We start from the raw sequence: 18,469 nt of genomic DNA on the forward strand, positions 1-18,469 counted from the left end.
GCAGGGCCTCCCTGCCCCCACACACTGGCCGCGTGGGCAGCCAGTCAGCCGCCAGACAGCTTCTTCCTTCCCCGCCTGGGGTCACCTCCCGCTTCCATCCACTTTCTGCTTTTATTCTCCATTCTTTCGTCCATGCTTTTTCCTGAAGAATTTTGCTGAATTATTCGAAGCCAGGCGCTTTAGGCTGTTAATACTGTGCACACACACACACACGCATGAGTGTGAGCACGGTGTGTGTGCGAGCAATGCTAATTCAGAGAGGTGGCCAGGGCTTCGGTGAAGAATGGGTTTTTCATGGCTGTTGCTGCATGATGCTGCTGGGTGGGCAGGCTGCGGAAGCCCCTGACTGCAAGACAGGAACCACACCCACTCGACCTCTGCTCCTAACTGGTACTGACCAGTAAGTGGGCGCTGCTGAGGCTCAGTGTGGAATGCAGCCATACGATGAACTGCCGGAGACCCCTGCAGGCAGGTTCCAGTCCCCACCTGGCCAGTATATGACGCCGGCCTGAGAAAAAAATGCACTAAGAGACAGAACTAGGAGAGAAAGCAGGGGCCAGGATGACCAATGCTGGTGCAACTGGCAAAGGTGCTGGCCAGTCCTAGGCACTGACTTCTATTGGTAATCAATTGGGGTAAAGGCAATGTGTGGTTTCTATGGAAATTAATGTAAACAAGGCTCATAAAGGACAAGACAAAGCGAACTCAAATTAGGAACAGAATAGACAAAATATATGATTGTAATTAGAACAGTGTCCTTCTAGTCTGAAGGTTTTAGTTGTGGGAATGGAATTTGGGTGTGAATTACCCTGATCTCAGCACGTAGGCTTCAGCCAGACTCGCTTCTCAAAGCAAGCCAATTGTGAGGTTAACTCTTCACAGCCTGCCTTGGGCATAGTCGATATTAGGGTCCTCTGCAATGAACTGCAGGAATCATGGGACACTGGGCACCTTGTGGGGTTCACCCTGTGCATTGGCTGTGCGTGCGTAACCAGACTTCTCTGAGCTTTGGTTTCCTCTGCTGGAGGAGTGGGGAAATGATAGCTCTTGGGAAAGGCATGGGGATTAGCAGGCTCTTCTGGCACTGAGATTCTTCTCTCTCTGCCTCAGGGTGAGGTGCTAAGGGGTCTAGCTCTGACTGCTCTGGGCTGGAAACTAACTGTCCCTGAGCCCCATGCTAGGCCTGACTCCTAGGCCTCCCTGGGGATTCCTGCAGTGCTCACGGGCCCAAACCCAGTGCTGCTGGAGCCCTGCTGTAGAAGGCGGGGTATGGTCTACATGGGCTGGTTAGGACGAGCCACTTCTGGGAGGACAACGGGGTAGGAAGGAGTCTGTCTGAGAACCCCATCAGTCCGATTTGTGAAGACCCTTAGAGTGAATCTAGACAAATCCCACTTTTTAAAAAGAGGACAGTAAGGCTCAGAGAGGTGGCTAACACACTCAAGGTCACACAGGGCACTGTGGTGCTCAGGTGGCAGGCTGGGTCACCTCGTGGCTGGGCCCTGCCCTCCCCGTGACACCACATGCAGGCTGGCCTTGCCCTGCTCGACATGGCTCCTCTACACAGGACCGAGCTCACTTTGCCTCCAGCTGGCCATCTTCCCGTGTGACGGTCCTCACCGCTCACTCAGGGAAGGGGGGCAGCTTGCCCAGTGCCAGGCTGCGGTGAGAAGCCTAGCTGTGCAGACGGACCCAGTTTTCACGTGTGTGCACAGGTCCATTGCATGTTCTCACACACTCATTCCCCACCTGTACATGCTGGTGGTGAGATCGCTTAATAAACACCCAATTAGTGGTTCTTTAACTTTCCTTTGGATGCTTAAATACCGTCACCCCAAACACAACATAATGCCTCTATTTTTCTGTTTCAATCAAGAATTCAAGTGCCATCTTGACTTGTATATAATATATCAGCAGCAAAATCATACAATGCTGACATCCTTAATAATAGCAATTAGTAATCAGTTGTTCCTTAAGTAGTTTGATTACGCCAGTTACCAGATTGTGCAGTTGATGCGTTTGGGGGTGAACTGGGTCTCACCACCCCTCCCCAGCCGCCCTTTCTCCCTTCGTGTGTTCTTGGAGGCTGGCAAGCCAACGCGGGTGGAAGAGTGGCAAGGACAGACAATACAACCAAAGCTGACAGCAAAGCAGGGGCTTGGCTTTGGCCAGAAGGAGAATTAAACGCTTCTTTGCAGAAAAACCAAACACAGTGGAGCAGAGGGGCCTGGCCAGGCCACACCAGGCATTGTGCCCTGCCTCCCCGAGGCCATGCGAGGCCCTGCTAGAAAGGAGGGGCGGGAAGGGCCTCGGCCCCTGGGTTTGGGACACCTGGTCCATGCGTAAAACACCGGAGGCCTTGCTGCGGTTCAGACGCAGTCTTCGTGTGACCTCACAGGTCCATTCTGGAATCTCAGTCCCCATTGTGGAGACGTTGCAAGGTGGTAGCACCTGCCAGAGGTGAGGTGTGGTGCATGGTCATGGGGTTGGAAGGGACTGATGAGGCTGTCCTGGGGCAGAGCTGGAATCCCGCGAGGCGGACTGTTGTAAAGAGCAAGCATGGCCCTCCTGGTCTCTTCCTCCTGAGTGAGCTCCCCCGTGATACAGGCTGGGGCGGAACAGGTAGGGCCTCAGCGCCCAACCTGTGGGAGACACAAACCTCTTTTCTTTATAAAGCACCCAGTGTCAGGTGTTTGGTCACAGTCACAGAGAATGGCTGAAGCCAGGCTTCAGGAACACTGGGAGACTAAGGTCGCTTCTGTGCAGGGAGGAGGTGTGGGTGCCTTCCCACAAGGGTGACCCTCCCAGACAGATGACCTTCCCTGAGGGGACTGGAAGGAAGCAGCAGCACAGGTGAGCTGAGGAGGTATAGCTCCGGCTGGAGGTTCCGGTTGGGATGGGGAAGTGGCTGTGTGTGCGGGGACCTCATCCCTGCTCTGCAGCTGGGTTCCAGCCCTGGTCACAGGATCACAGGTGTTATTTTGAGTGCTTTCTTGACACTCCAGAGTCTTTTCCATATTGCTACATGGGCCTCCTGATTTCAATCACCTGTGGAAGTGATTGGTCATAAAACACTTAAGCCAAATGTCTATGGGAAGAGATGGTCGTGTTCATCACCCAATGTGGAATTGGGGGCCTCCCGCTGAGGCCTCTGCCACCCCACTGGCTCTCCTAACCAGCTGCCCCCACCTGTGGTCATGCTGCCTGTTTTCTGCTGGACTCTGCTGGGGCAAGTGTCCTCTCCACATGTCCTCCTTTGGACACCTCCCTAGACGGCTGAAGATCTGTATTTGGACAGCTCAGTTCCAAATGTCTTTGCTTTTCATATTACTAATTGCCCTACAAAATCTTCTCCATGCACATCACTTTACTGATGCTTGAAATCAGCTCTTCACTCAGTGGACTTTGAGTAAGGGTTATGTGGGTGGGCCTTGTCCAATCGGGTGATGGTCAGTCCAGCACAAAGCCATGCAGGAAGGGAGTCTGCCAGCAGGTGGCCTTTGGACTCCAGCTGCAGTCCTTCCTCGGGCTCCTAGGGGCTGGCCCCCCTACAGATTTGGGACTTAGCAAGTCTGCATGATCCCTAACTTCTCTGCCTGCCTGCCCTCCCTCTCCACATCTGCTGGATCTGCAGAGCCGGGACTGATTGCCCCTCTCTCCCCTACTCAGCTCCCTTGCGTGGCTTTGCAAGCTCTGTTCCATCTGCCTTTGAGATCCTAGATGCTACAGTTCCTCCCCAACCTTCACTCTTCTCCACACCTGACAAAGCTGGATTTTCCTGGCTGTGGTACCCTACCAGGCTCCTGGGGTGAAATGTGTTGGTTTGAGCTGCTAATATCAGACCAGGTCTGGCCCAAGGAGGCAGGTATGGTGTCTAAAGTCACTTACTGTCCAACTCATAGGGACTAAGGCTGCTGCTTCCTTCTGCCTTTCTTCTTTCTTTAAACATAAACTAGATGTCTGGAGCTGTGGCAGTACCTTTGCAGCCAAGAGGCAATAGACATGAGCTGAACAATCAACATGTTAAGGAGAATGGAGCAGAAAGAGGGAAACGGTACAGTTTCTGATGACATTTCTGAACTTCCACCCCTGTTCTGGGCCACCAACTCAGGTTTCCTGTCTTTATTTCTTGAGTGCTGTTTGTGTAGAGAGTCACTGGCCTCTGCTTCGTTGTGGGGCTAAAGAACGAGGGTTTTGAGCTTGAATTTCAAGTGCAAATGCTTTACAGCATCAGATGCTTTGAGTTTTGGGGGGAAATTCAGCACATTTGTGTAAACACAAGGAGAGGGAGGGTTACGGCCACAGGAAAATAAGCAGAATCGGGGCAAAGTGATTGAAAGAAATAAAGGGAGCGCTATCAGGCACAACTATCAATCTCCAAATCAGAAGGGAGGCAAAGACGGAGCACTTGTTAGGCAGATAATAAGATGACAAAGCCTCAGATTCGGCACTGATCTTAATTATCAAGCTATCTGCTGGGTGTTTAATCAGCGGCACATATACTATGCTAATTATTTGGGCTAATTTTGTTATAATGTAATTCTTTATCAACCCTGCTATGTATAAATTAGGAATTGAAATGTAACTAACACAAATTATATTTAAGGCAACATGAATTTCTTTATTTCAGTATGAAATCTCCCAATCTCTGTTTCTTTCTCTTTCTCTTCCGGATCAGCTCATAGGACCCCCTTCCCCCAACTCCAGGTCCCCCAGTCTGAACCACGGTTGAGGAGAAAGAAATCCTGCGGGGATGCTTCCCCCTTCGCATCTTGGAAGTCATGTATTTGACTTTCTCCTTCAGGACTTGTCCTTGAAAGGGACACAATATATTTAGGCAATCAATGCAGACGAATGCTGCTTTCTCTGAATCCGATGAAGGTCAGCGCCTTGTTGCATTTTCATTTTTAAGAGATCACTGGCAGGTACAGTAAGCCAGGCACTGCCGGGGCCACGTTGCGCTGACTTCCCATGAGTCGCGTTTACTGATGTGTTTGGAGGAGGAGTACAGATCCTAGGGCCTCCGGGAGAAGCAGCCATGTTGGGTGGGATTCGTCGTCAGCGGGGCTGGAGGGGAAGTTTGGTGTTGGGGGGTCAGAGCTCTTAGGACTGCCAGTCCGAAACCTTTTCTCTGCCCATGCTGTGGTTTCTAACAATTTTGCACAAGCTAACCAGCAGCTAGGGGTCTAATTTCGGGATGGAGCATCGGTTGAGTTGCAGAGGGGAGCAGCCTGGGAGATAGGGCTGGTCTCACACAGCGGCCCCATCTGACCTCAGAGTGACACAGGTGTGAGCTGTGTGTGGACTGACTAGAGTGCTCGGGAGGCAGGCCCCATCTTTGTCTGCTCTCTCCTGGGAGTCTGGAGCATTGTCCCCAGCCCCGCGCCCCGGCCCCCATGAGCAGCCCCTGATCCTACGGGACCACCTCTCATCCAGCCCTGCTGCGCGACCTCCCAAGGTCAAAGTCAAACAGTGTAGCCATCGTCCATCCGGCCTCCCTCTTTCCCTGTCCGTCTCCTGCTCCCACAGTCTGATGTGTAGCTGCTGCAGCACATGTGTAGTTTGTCTTCTTGAACTTATGGTGACATTTAATCCTTGCCCTGCATTAGTAGGAAGGTGGCAGTGTGATACCACTATGGGCTTTTGGGAAGCGATTAAAGCTGTCAGAATGGAGCTCGTGTGGGATCCTGGTGGCTCCATAAGAAGAGGGACCAGGCAGACATACACCACCGCCTGCTGTCTGTCCCTTGTCATGTGATGCTCCGTGCTGCCTTGGGATTCCGCCAGCAGGAAGGCCATTGCCACAGGAGACCTTTTGACCTTGCACCTCCAGGACTGCAAGCCGACATAAACCTTTCTTCTTTACGAAGTAGTCTGCCTCAGCAATTTGATTATAGCAACAAAAATGGACTTTCGTAATTCTCAGCCCCAGTGCTGTAGTCACTCCATCCTCACAGGTGTTCTGGAAGGTTGGGAACGACGGGGTGGGATGCAGCACTAAGTTTGATGGAAGTCAATGACAATGCTTGAAAAACCTTCTTCCCCTGTATCGGGGCATGATCTGTGCAGGCACAGGGGTAGGGTTGTGCAGTTGGAGATGTGGCTATTTCCATTATTAGAATCACCAAAGGCAAGATAACAAGCAAAAGGGTCCATTCAGAGATGCTGTCTGAGCCCCAACATAGGCCGGCCGCTTCTCGATGTGCTGGGAATGCAGGCGTGGTACACGATTAGCTGGCTATGGTTCCTAGTGTGTGACGGGCACCTTGTAAAGGAGCTGTGAACATAAACACACGTTGTCCTCTTAACAGCCCCGGACACCCAAAACCTGAAACTAAAACGGTGGGGTGAGGGGAGTGAAGGGGGTGATCGCAGTGTGTTATGTGGTGGTAGTTAGTGGTGATGTGGACTGGACTAAGGGACACCTCGTGATCGGGTTGGCACAGTTCTGGCCATGTCTGGGTGACGGACCTCCTGGAGACGGAAGCCCCAGCCCGGAGCTCTGGTCTTTGCCACTGCTTTTGGATGGCCACTGGTGACAACTGCTGGGGATGTCCACCTGCAGGTTTCCAGCGAAGACCCTTCAGCTTCCTGGTACAGACTCGCACGGGACTCTGCAGGGAGCCCCAGGCCTCTACTCTGGCCGGGTCCTCTGGCTCTCCAGCCCAGATGGCCCTTTTGCTCTCTTCCACCCCTGACTGCAGGTGGCCATTGTAAGCCCACCTTGTAATCCCATATATGTCTGCCCGAAGGAAATCCGTTGATCTGTATAACCAATATGCCCTATTTTTTTTTTCAGCAGCAGGATCAATGCTTTATTTATTTATTTATTATTTATTTATTTATTTATTTATTTGGTACAAGGGATTGAACTTGGGACCTTATGCTTGTGAGGCAGGCGCCGGAACCACTGAGCTAAATCCCTGGCCCAATATACCCTAATTTTAACAGTGAGAAAAATAACAGCAAGGACTCGTCTGCCGTCACATGGTGGGCGAGGAAGCCGGATGGGGACCTGGTCGCCTGAGGTCACCCTGCTGTTCAGCGGCAGAGTCACCGGGGCAGACGGACCAGGCCCCACGGAGGGGTCCAACGCGCCCTCGGGCCCAGGTCGGCCCCCTTGGAGTCAGCGCCGCTCTCTCCCTTCCTCTGTGTTCCTCTGATCTTTTCGGAGATGTAGTGCTGTGAGCAAAGGGGAGGAAGGATCCAAGGGAAGGGGAGAAGTGCCAGGCGAAGGTGGCGGGGAGCGGGAGCACTGAGGGGACTTGCGGGAGGGGCCAGGGCGGGACCAGCTGCGGGCCTGGGTAAGGGAGGGGAATTCCGCCCATGCGGGCTTTTGGTCTCTGGGGGGCGTTTTCCTAAGCAGGACACTGCTTGGAGACCGGCAGTCCCAGGCCTCAGCTTTTGAAGAGGTACAGTCAACCGTGTGTCGCTCTTAGGGTTTAGATCTACAGTGACCCCGCAGGACTGCTGGGGTCAGAGGCTGGGCTGGAAGAGGACTGGATCACGGGCTGCTGTACTCGGCAGCGGATTCGTCACTGAAGTTTGGAGCTGCAGGGGCTGTCAGGAGGCGGGTCTGGTGGGAGGAGGCGGACCCTGCGGGCGGCCGGAAGGAGGGCCCTGGCTCCCTGTCTGCCCCCCGTCTTTGCTCTCTCCACTTCCTACCTGCCGCGAGGCCAGCAGCTTTTCATCCCTCTACCGTCGGGGTTCTGCGACTGTGGACTGAAACTGAGCCAAAATGAGCCTTCCTTCCTTTCCGTTGTTGCAGGTGTCCCAGCGATGAGAAGGTGGCTGGGAGCAGTGGCTGTCGCTAAGCGGGCAGCAGGGAGCCGTCCTCAAGCAGTGAGGGAGGGAAGAGCATTGGAATCACCCTTCCAGTCAAAAGAGCCCCATACAAAGTCACTTATAAGAGCCAGAAAGAAGTAAAATTTGAAAACTTTTTACCTTCCTCCATCTCAAATAATCTTCATTGTAGATGCAAATAGAAAAATGGTGAGATTCTCTGTCAGTGACTGAACTTAGGGCAGAGCTCAGCTGTGACCAAAACCGTGAGACATTTCTTTGAGAAATCGGGCAGATAAGGTGGAGGGGAGCTAACCAGCTCCCCGAAGCGGGGTAAGAGGGAAGCAGAGCAGGCCCTGGGCTCAGTCTGGGCAGGTCCTGTGTCACCCACAGGTTCGAGCAGATCCCGAGTCCCGCATTGCACCCCAACTTCACTGGGTCATGTCAGGGTCGGCCCTGGTGCCCGGGGTTTGGTTGGTGGCGGGTGACAGACACAGTTGAGACCAGTGGGCTTCCAGGGCCTCCTGGGCTTTAGAAATGGCCCTGTACTGGCTACTCCAGATGCTTATATGTAAAACCCAAAAGGGAAAGAAGCTCCCTGTCCATCCCGGCTGTCTCTGTGGCCAATTCTTTTCGATTCTTACACCTTTGTTACAGAAAAATGAAATGTCTGGAAGGTTAAACTCTGCCTTCTTCATACATTTGACCGCAGACACAGTCCGGATTTAACTGCCCACGGCGGACAGCCTTTGGGGCGGCCCTGGGCATGTGTGCTGTCTCTCTCAGGGAGGGTGGTGACTCACCCCTCTAGCAGGCCCAGCCCACGCAGAAGGGAGATGTGGACACCTGCTCGTGAGGTTACAAAGGGACTGGCTCCTATCCTGCCTTCTCTTCAGCTCTCCTTGACTTTTCACCCGGGGGAAGCCAGCGCCCTGCAGAAGGCTCTGGTGCCCTTCTACGGCTGCCAGCGGTCACCGCAGGGGACTGGGCAGTGCAGTCTCAGCCCCCTCCAGCCTTGAGTCTCCACGGGAGACTCTGAGCCAGGACCCTACCCAAGCCAGGCCTGGTTTGCATGAATTACAAATATCATGCTATAGATGCTTCTTGTTTTAAGCATTAGCGTTTGGGACTCCTTGCTGTGCAACAATGGGTAATTAACATAGGACCCTAGCTACAGCTGAAGAAAGCACAAGACCTTGTTCTTCCCTCTCCTACTCCACCTTCCCAATCGAGGATGCACCGAACGAGGGAGCAGAGCTCTGGCCTCACAAGGCTGAAGACTGGATTGTTTGCAGTCATCAGGACAAATGTCTTTTTATGAAACAGAGTTGCTGCAAAAGATAAAAAAGCAAAAACCTTGGGAAAATTTCTAATTTATACTGTCACGGAGAATCTAGATGAACACAGCATCAGTGAAAAAAGATGCAGGAGAGCAAGCTTGAATTCTCTGCGAAGAAGACCCGCATTTTGAATTTTTAAAATGCAGTCAACTGCCTTGCAAGCGCAAGGACCCGAGTTCGATCCCCCGTACCAAAAAAAAAAAAAAAAAAAAGTGCAATCAACAGTGATCAGAGATGACACAAAATCAAATTGGTGATTTAAAATAACAGACAGAAATTCTCTCCAACTTTGAGTATAAAAGGGATGAAATGATGCACATAAAGAAAAGTAACGTTGTAGGCAGATTCAGGAAATGTGTATATATCTCAGGAGAAGGAAAGCAGAGAGAATCTAGTAAGTAAAGAAATAATGCAGAGAGTATTTTTCTGTGGATTGGATTGTGCCATCCCTAATCCTACCGGATCCCATGTTGAAGCCCTAGGCCCACACCACTGTATCGGAGACAGGGTTTTTAAGGAAGGGACTAAGAGTACCTGCGGTCATGAGAGTGACTGGACAGCAGGTCTCAGCCTCACTGATGCCCGGGTTCTTTGTATCCTGAACAGAGAATGGAGAAGTGGTAAGAAAGGCAGAGCTTTATTAAAGTGTCCTCTGCAGAGCAGAGCCTGCTGAGGAGCAAGCTCAGAGGTGAGTAGTCCGGGCTAGGTTGGAGGCTGCAGTCTACCTGGAGAGCTCCAGGCAGGCAGAGCTCAGAGGTGGCCACTGCCAGCAGTGAGAGTCCACCCTCAGAGCGGAGGGTGGGCAGAGGCAGAGGTGGCAACCGCGGTGAGTTCCAGGGTTGGGTCTCTGTTTTCCTTGGATCTGGAGCGTGATCAGAGGTGGTAACTATGGGACTTTCTCCAAGTCATTGTGAGTCTCCGGCTTCGTGTGGGGAGGAAGTGCTTTTGAGTTTATGTGGGCTTTTGCAGAGCCAGCTTGGCTGCCAAAGCCCACCAGGGGGATCAAAACCACCATGCTAATTATATAATGATGACCCAGGCTCACCCCATTACTCTTCAGTGGCTCTAGCGCATGCTCCTCCCGCTCATGTCAGAGGTCAGGGGAGGGTGATAAGGGTAAGAACATAGTTCTTAGCTCATGTCAGGATGTTAAGGAACCATGTTGAGAGCAGGACCCTTTGGTGGTCTCCAAGAGTCAAGAGGCATCCTAGCCACTGTGAGCCTGAGGCCAGGCTGTGTCGTGCACAGTCTATCTCATGACTCAAGGGTGGCGTTCTGATCTTGTAGAACTGGTGTCCTCATAAAGTGGGAAAGACACCAGAGATCCTGCTCTGTGTGCCAAAGAAGAGTTCGTGTGAGTGCACAGTGTGGTGGTGACAATGCAAGCCAAGAGAAGAGGCGCTGGAGAGGGACCTGCCCAGATCCTGGCCCTCCCAGTGTGGAGAACGTGAGCCCTCCCTGTCTGCTGCTGAAGCCCCGTGTGTGGTTCTTTGCTGGGCTGCCCGAGTGGACTGAGACAAGTTCTCCAAGTTGAAGACTGTCATTGCCCTAAATCAAAACTCCCTTCAAGTTCTAGTAGAAACTAAAACCTCTCTTTACATTAAAACTATTCTGAAAAGCATAGGGAAATATGATCATATGTATTAGTCAGCTTTCTGTTGCTAGGACAGAATAGTAGGAAAGTCAATTTAAAGGAGGAAAGCTTCATGTTAGTTCATGGCTTCAGAAGATTCAGTCCATGGTTACTAGTTCAATTGCTGTGAGCCTCAGATGAGGTACAACATCATGGCAGATAGGTGTGGTAGAACATAACTGCTCATCTCATGTCAGATGAGAAATGGCGAGGGTGAGGGTGAGAGAGTCAGAGAAAAGACAGGGGACCCAATATATTCTTAAGGTCATGCTTCCATGATCTACTCCCTTCACCTAGGCCTTACCTACTTTTCCCGTCACCTTCCAATAATGCCTTCAGATTATGATCTCATCAATAGATTAACCCACTGATGAATTTAGAACACTCAAGATCCAATTTAAAAAAAAAAGATCCAATCGTCTCTGAATACTGCTGCACTGTGGACCAAGCCTTCTATACATGAGTTTTTGAAGAACATTTCAGATCCAAATCACAACATCACATTAAACCAATTTTTATAAATTCCTTAACTTTGTAGATCTAAGAACACACTAAGCCCTGTAGTTTACTGACAGATCTTATTTTCCATAAGAAACTTTTCATCTTACCTTTAAGTTCTTTTGTTTTAGTTGTCTTTGTGATTTTTTTCAGTTTGGTTACATAAAGTGAAACATGACTCTATTCTTATTTTGCAGATAAAACATAAAATGCATAAATCTTAAAGGTACAGCTCAATGAATTCATATATATATTTATACACACACACACACACACACACACACACACACGTAATCATCACACAAATGAAGTTAAAGCTTTCAGTACCCCAGAAAGTTCCTAACTCTTATGCAGTTAGTCTACAATTTAGAGTGTATCTTTCAGATTACAAGGATTGGAAATATTCTAACTGATATTTACTATTGGCTAAAAGTTTCTGTTTCATCTGTCCTTAAACTTTGTATAAAGTTACACAGTAAATACTTTTTTGTATCTTGTTTCACTCAAGATTATGTCTGAGAGATTCATCAATGTCTTTCCATTCATGATGTTTATTGTTGCCTGTTATTTCAAAATCTGTACATACCACGATGCGTACAACCTTTACACTGTTGATGAACATTTGAATTATTTCCAGATTTGAGTCTTACAAGTAAAGGTCTTAGGAAAATAATTTTGTGTATCTTTTGGCGGAACATGAATAAACTCTAATCATACAAATTTACAAAGAGCAGAATTTCTACTTGACAGCCATTTTCTTTCCTTCTGCTCCCTAAATGTATCACTATTTTCAATTTGGCATGTGTCTTTCCATATTACCATTTACTTTTTAATTCTTTTTTAATCCTTCCTTTTTATTTTATTAAAGAAGTAAACAGATAACATTATACAGCATGATGTTTTCAAGTATACAAACACCATTGAATGGTTAATATAATTAATTAATAAATGTGTCACCTCACATAGTTATTTTTATGACTTAACCATGTCTGAGATTCTATTGTATTTTAACATAAAATTATCATGTAAAATATATCATAAACCTTATTAAAATATGTGTTGAAGGTTATTTTACATTTGCATATAAAGCTCTAGAACATTGTTTTTATTTGCTGCATTGTATTCTATTTTATAATGGTTTGGTGGAATTCTTATTTCATTCACCCATAGAGCTCAACTCTCAAAGCAGATTTGAGTATATCTCATAAGTTTGAAACATGGTATGACCTTGATTTTATCTTCTAAATAGTTTGTTATTCAATTTTACATGTACTTTTTTATTCATTGAGTTTATTGGTACATTTTAGATATACATTATTATCTTATTCATCATTGGGAATTTGTATCTGTACATGATGTAGCTTGGTTTTGTTTTTTCCCATTCTCCTTCCCTTTCTTCTATCCCTTCACTCCTCCCTATTTACAAACGCATTGTTTTCTGTGAACTGAAATTTCTTTAGCATGTTGTTGCTTTATTTTAACTTTCCAGTTTTTGAGGGGAGTGGGATGGGAAGAACTGATTAATTTCAAGCAATTAATTGTGATGTTTAATGCATTCCAAACAAAAAGTAGCCTATAAAATTTCTTCTGTGAGAAATTTTTAGAGAAATGTATCCTGATATACTATAGAACAATTACTGTTGTAGAGAGAGGTATTCTGTATGGGACAGCAAAATTATATATGGCCAGAGTTGCAGCTACATAGCATATGTACACTGTACAAATTGTCTCTGCACTTTTCTCTTGTCGTTTATATGGTCTGTTTTTGCTAAGGTACACTTATATGACTTCTAGATATATGAATTCTTTTTTTAAGTGCTAGACATCTAACTCAAGGCCTCATCTATGATAGGCAATTTACCATTGAGCCATGTCCACAGCCCACTGATCCTTTCTACAAGTTCTTTCTTTGGTCATTATAAAATGACTCCTTTTTTGTTAACTGCGTATTGAATTGGATCTTAGTTTGCCTGAAATTAATTTATCATGTCATTTTTGCTATTGTTGTACTTTCGTGTTTTTCTCTGAAATTGTCCTAATCCTTCTCTCTCTCTATTTGTAATTATCAAGTTATATTCTTGAAAGAAACATATAATTAAGATTAAGAAATTTTAACAAAATCACTTTACTTTTCATTTATTTTATCAGTACATATTTTCAGTACATTCCTTGTGTGGAGTTGGCACATGTACATGATACACCTTAATTCCTTTTTTCATGCCCTTCCCTCCCTTCTCATCCCTCTCCCTCCATCCTTTGATCTTCTCATTTGACAAAAGATCTATCTCCCTACTTCCTTCTATCTTTCCTTTTGCTCTTCATTTATTTATTTAGTAATATTTTAAACATTTATATTCGTTATATCAGAAGTTGATCATACTTCTGTCATTCTATTTTATTCCTGATTGCTTCCTATTCTTTCAGCTTCTATTTTTCTTACACAAACCTTTGCTTACTTTTATCAAATCATGTAATTTGAAGTTATTCTTACTGTTTGCACTTGTCAAAATATTACCTTTCATTTTTGTCCAAAAATGTTATTTAAAGTATAACTCATCATGGTATTAATGTTGATTTTGCCAGTTACCACATATAACCATATTTATTTATTGTCTGAACTAGAACACTAGGCAGAAAAGGAGCATACTATTATTTTACAGCTGTATCTAGGATGATGAAGTCACTGGACCTATGAAATAATTGTAGCGTGCTCTCATATCTCTTTTCATCCAAATCTTTTATTTAGCCTGAATGATATTATTTAAATAGCCTTATTTATGTATGTTCATAGGCAGATTAAATGGTCTTATAATCATGCTGTTTTATATGTATGTCTTTGTTCATTACAAAAATTTTTCTTTTTTCTATAATATACCTCATTCCTTTATTAGCTTTGATGTATTTTGCAAAAAAAATTAAACATTGAGAACTGGATCTTTATTACCTCACCCCCCCAAAAAAAACTATTCTGAAAAATAGTTGTTGAAAGATAGAAACATACCTGAATATATTCAAATGCCATTTCAGTACTTCAAGGAGAAAGGAACAATTCCTAAATTTTACAATGGAAAAATACCTACAGCAACTGGCAGGAGGTTTCTTCCCATCACGAAGTGGTACAAAGTAACGGAGAAAACGCCTGCAGAGCTTGGAGGGCAAAATATTGTAACCCGAGAACTCCATTCTCAGCCGGCCTAGCATTCGCCTGTAAGGGCATCAGAAAGAGAGTCTCAGACACGTAAGGTCTCGTGGAGTATTTCAAACATATCACCTCCTCAAAAAATTATTTTAAGAATTATTTTAGTTGTCTGAAAAAAACTGAAATTAAGAATTCAAAAATTGAGATGTGGTTTAAAGAAAAGTCAGAGAAACCATCTGAATATGTTTCCCAAATTCTTCTGTGGAAATTTAATTACTGGTGTGCCAGTACTAAGCAGTGAGGCATTTGGGGGGTCATAAGTGCAAAGTCCTTACGATTGGGCTAGGTGACCTTACAGAGAGCCAATGTGGACCAGCTAGGTTTCTTTGCCTTTGTACTTTTCTTCATGTGAGGATGCAGCGAGGCACCATCTTGAAAGTAGAGACTCGGCCTTCACCAGGCTCCAAATGTGCTACCATATTGAGCTTTCCACTCTCAAGAACTGAGGAAACAAATCTCTGTGGTTTGTAGATTACCCAGTCTGGTATTTTGTTATACCACCACACATGGGCTAGACAGTAAGTAAAAAAATGTTGGGAAATAATGAACAGTGCATTGACAAAAGAAGGGATCTGAGTAACTCTGGAGCCCCAACTAAAAACAAAAGCATGGAGCATCCCGAGTTCAAGGTTCAGAGGGCTGCCAGGTGCAGGAGCCGGCCTCTTCCTGCCAGGAAGCGTTCAGAGCTACACATCTGGTCCTAAGACTCTCTCTTAAGAGGAGAGCAGAAGTCGGCTTTTCCTGAAGCTTGGAGTTCAGGAGAAGGCTGCCCTCTTTGCTTCCTGTGGAGAAGGAGGTAGATGGATGGATAGGGGTCCCAAAGCCAGGGGAGGGTTTTTGAGAGAATCACTCAAAGATGATGGGGCCACAACAGGTCAGGGCAGACTCTTGCTCCCTAGGTAGATATCATTTTGTCCAGATACTTGCTGACCTGCCCTTGTATCACCTCAGAGGAAGCAAGGGAGTTGCAGAGTGATAGTGGCACAAAGTGGGCAGAGAAGCAGCACCCACATCCCATCCTCAGCTTGGCAGCAGTGGTGAACATCCTCCAAGTGAAGGAACGGATGGGTAGTATGGATGGAGCCGGGCTGGGGCCAGGACCGCCTGGAGGCCGCTCTGTGTGCAGGTGTTGATGGCATGAGACAGTGGCCAGTGCTTCATGGGAGATGCATGCAGATAGTACATGTAATATCTGCAACAGTATAATCCATGTGCACACATAAACATTTGTACATTCTCTCTTTCTCTCCCAGAGTGACTTGTAGACTTAATAGAACCCCATCCAATCCAAATGAGGTTTATTTTGAAATGAAACTTGGTAAGCTAATTATAAGCATCAAGAATAAGAATAAGAACAAAAATAACAGAGTCATAGTTGATGGAAAACAAATTGAGATAATTTAATGAAAAGTTTGACTTACTATAAAGTCACAGTCATTAAGAGCATGTGGTACTGGCACAAGAATAGTAAATAGATGAGTAGACCCAAATCACACTTACACATATGTGGTGGCATTCTAGAAGGAAGAGAGCATTCTGGAGATAATGTATCCTTATGTTAAAAACAGACAAATAAAACAAAAATGTTTTTCAGGTGGATTACAGTGAGAAGCAAAAAACAAAAACAACAACTGAGTGTGAGGAAAGACATCTGCGAAACATAAAACAATGCACTCATATTCAGATTATGTAAAGGATTATAAGTCAATCAGTAAGAGGGAGGAAATACAGCAGATAAATGGGCAAGAGACCTGAGTGGATACCACACAAAGACAATATCCATGTAGTGATAAACCAACGGAAGGTGCTTAATCTCATTAGCCATGAGAGAAATTCAAATTCAAGCCATGGTGCACTTCCACCACGCAGCTGCTTGCAAGGTTCCACGGAAAGGCCAATGTTTTAGACTATTCGGAGCAACATGGGCTTCCACATGCTGCTAAAGAATAAATTTTGGAACACCGGGATTACCTATTCAGGTTGAAGATATGCACATTCAGTTATCCCAAAATTTTACTCCCTGGAACACGTCCAAGACACATACAAGAATGTTCGTAGTAATCTTGCTCCCAATAGCCCCAATCTGGAAATTACTCAAATACCATCAGTGGTAGGGGAAGTAGGTGTGCTATGCACCTATGAAGGAAGATATGCACTTTGCAGTTATTTTTTTTTAGGTGGGGGTGGTACCGAGGATCGAACTCAGGTCCTTGCAGTTGCACAACAGGCAGTGAAACCACTGAGCTAAATCCCTGGCCCTGCAGTTACTTGTAACAGGTGGGTGGCTTTCATGAGCACTTGAATAAACACACACAGTACTGGACACAAAAGAACAGGCCACGGTACCATTTATAATAAGGTTAAAAAACAACTCAAGCGACTAAAGCACAGTGATGGAAGGCAGCGCAGTGGTTGCCTTTGCGGGAGAGAGATGTGGCAGGCGGGGAGGGAGGGCAGAGGAGGGTCTGGTGGTGTTTGACTTCTTGATCAGGGTGGAGGTTCCAGGGTATTTGTGATCATTGATTACCGGTTATTTGGTGGGGGCAAGGGAATTTTCTGTACACATCTTCTGCTTCGTAACCCTAAAAGAGACTCTCTAAAGGAAAGGCAGTTGTGATAGGTACCAGACAGAAGCATGCAGAGGATTTTTGTTGAGAGTTTCTCCATATTTTGAAACCAAAAAGACTGGGGTTGGGGGAGGCCGAGATGTTAGGGGAGGTCTCCCCCGGACAGATTAGGAAGAAAGAACCTTCCACTGTGAAGATGGAGGGCCTTGATGGCGTGGGACAGAGCACTGGCTGCCTTGGCTCTTCCAGACCTCATGGGGCAGAGGCCCCTCTGTCGGCCACTGAGTGGCTGGGACTCCCTCTCCTGCCTCCCCTAAATGCAGCTTATTGTAAGATTGCAAGATCTGTTTAGCTTTAAGCAATTTACTAATACATTTTATCTCATAAATGTTAAAGAAGACAGTACTATCATCTCAATAGACGCTAAAGCAACATTTGATATCCATTTCTTATTACAACTTCCAGTAAGTTAGATAAAACATTCTTGCATCAATGACAGGGATTATCTTTTTGAAGTAACAACTGGGTGCTGCAGCGGAGATATTCTTACTTTGGTCCAGAAGGAAACAAGCAAGCTCTCTGTCATCAGTCGCTCTGACTCATTCCAGAAAGAGTTGAGAGGAGACATCAGGCCCGGGGTGAAAATGTTAACTTCGTTACTGATAAAACCCAACGCAGAGCTCGGCTTTAGATCTAAGTCAGAGGAGCTCGCTAGCAGTCCCTGAATCAGAGCCCTTCACAGCTGCAGCTCTGTGCCTCTTCCTCCACCCACGCCCAGGCAGGACTGGCTCTCCCAGGAAGCCGAGACCAGAGAATACCTCTCCTCTGCAGCAAACCCAAAGAGAATCCAGAAGCTCTAAGCCATGCAAATGAATTCTTTCTCCCAAAGAAACCAATAAAATTCCCTAAAGTGGGGAATGGGTGAGAGATTAGATGCAGACCAGGAGGATCACAGAAATGCGACTTTGTACACACAGAGCATGAGGTCAAAGGGACCCCCCAGCAGCATTCTGCGCTTTGTGAGACATTGTAGCCATTTTGACAGGACAGGGAAAAGACACAGGAACAATAAATATCTTTAAAAATAAAACCAAATCAGTTGATTGTTACCTGCAGACGAACCAGCTATTTAGAAAATCCAAGCAAATCAATTGAATAAGACATTAAGTAGAACTTATAAAAATGTTCAGTAACGGGTTGGGGATTTAGCTCAGTGGCACTGCGCCTGCCTTGCCAGTGCAAGATCCTGAGTTCGATCCCCAGTACCAAAAAAAAAGTTCAGTAAGCTAGGCTCTTACTCTTCCAAAAGACAAGATTAATAAGCTTTTCTATAGAACAGAAAATTGGGCAAGGGGTGGAGGAAGGAATAAAAAAAAATAGAATCACACCAATGTTCAGGAAATTGAGTAAAAGAAGAATGTTGGAAGAAAACCTGCTTTAATAAGTGGCA

Source organism: Heterocephalus glaber, unplaced genomic scaffold, assembly GCF_053883595.1.
Source record: "Heterocephalus glaber isolate CG9 unplaced genomic scaffold, H.glaber_assembly_v1.0 deba00001004, whole genome shotgun sequence".
Taxonomy (NCBI): Eukaryota; Metazoa; Chordata; class Mammalia; order Rodentia; family Bathyergidae; genus Heterocephalus; species Heterocephalus glaber.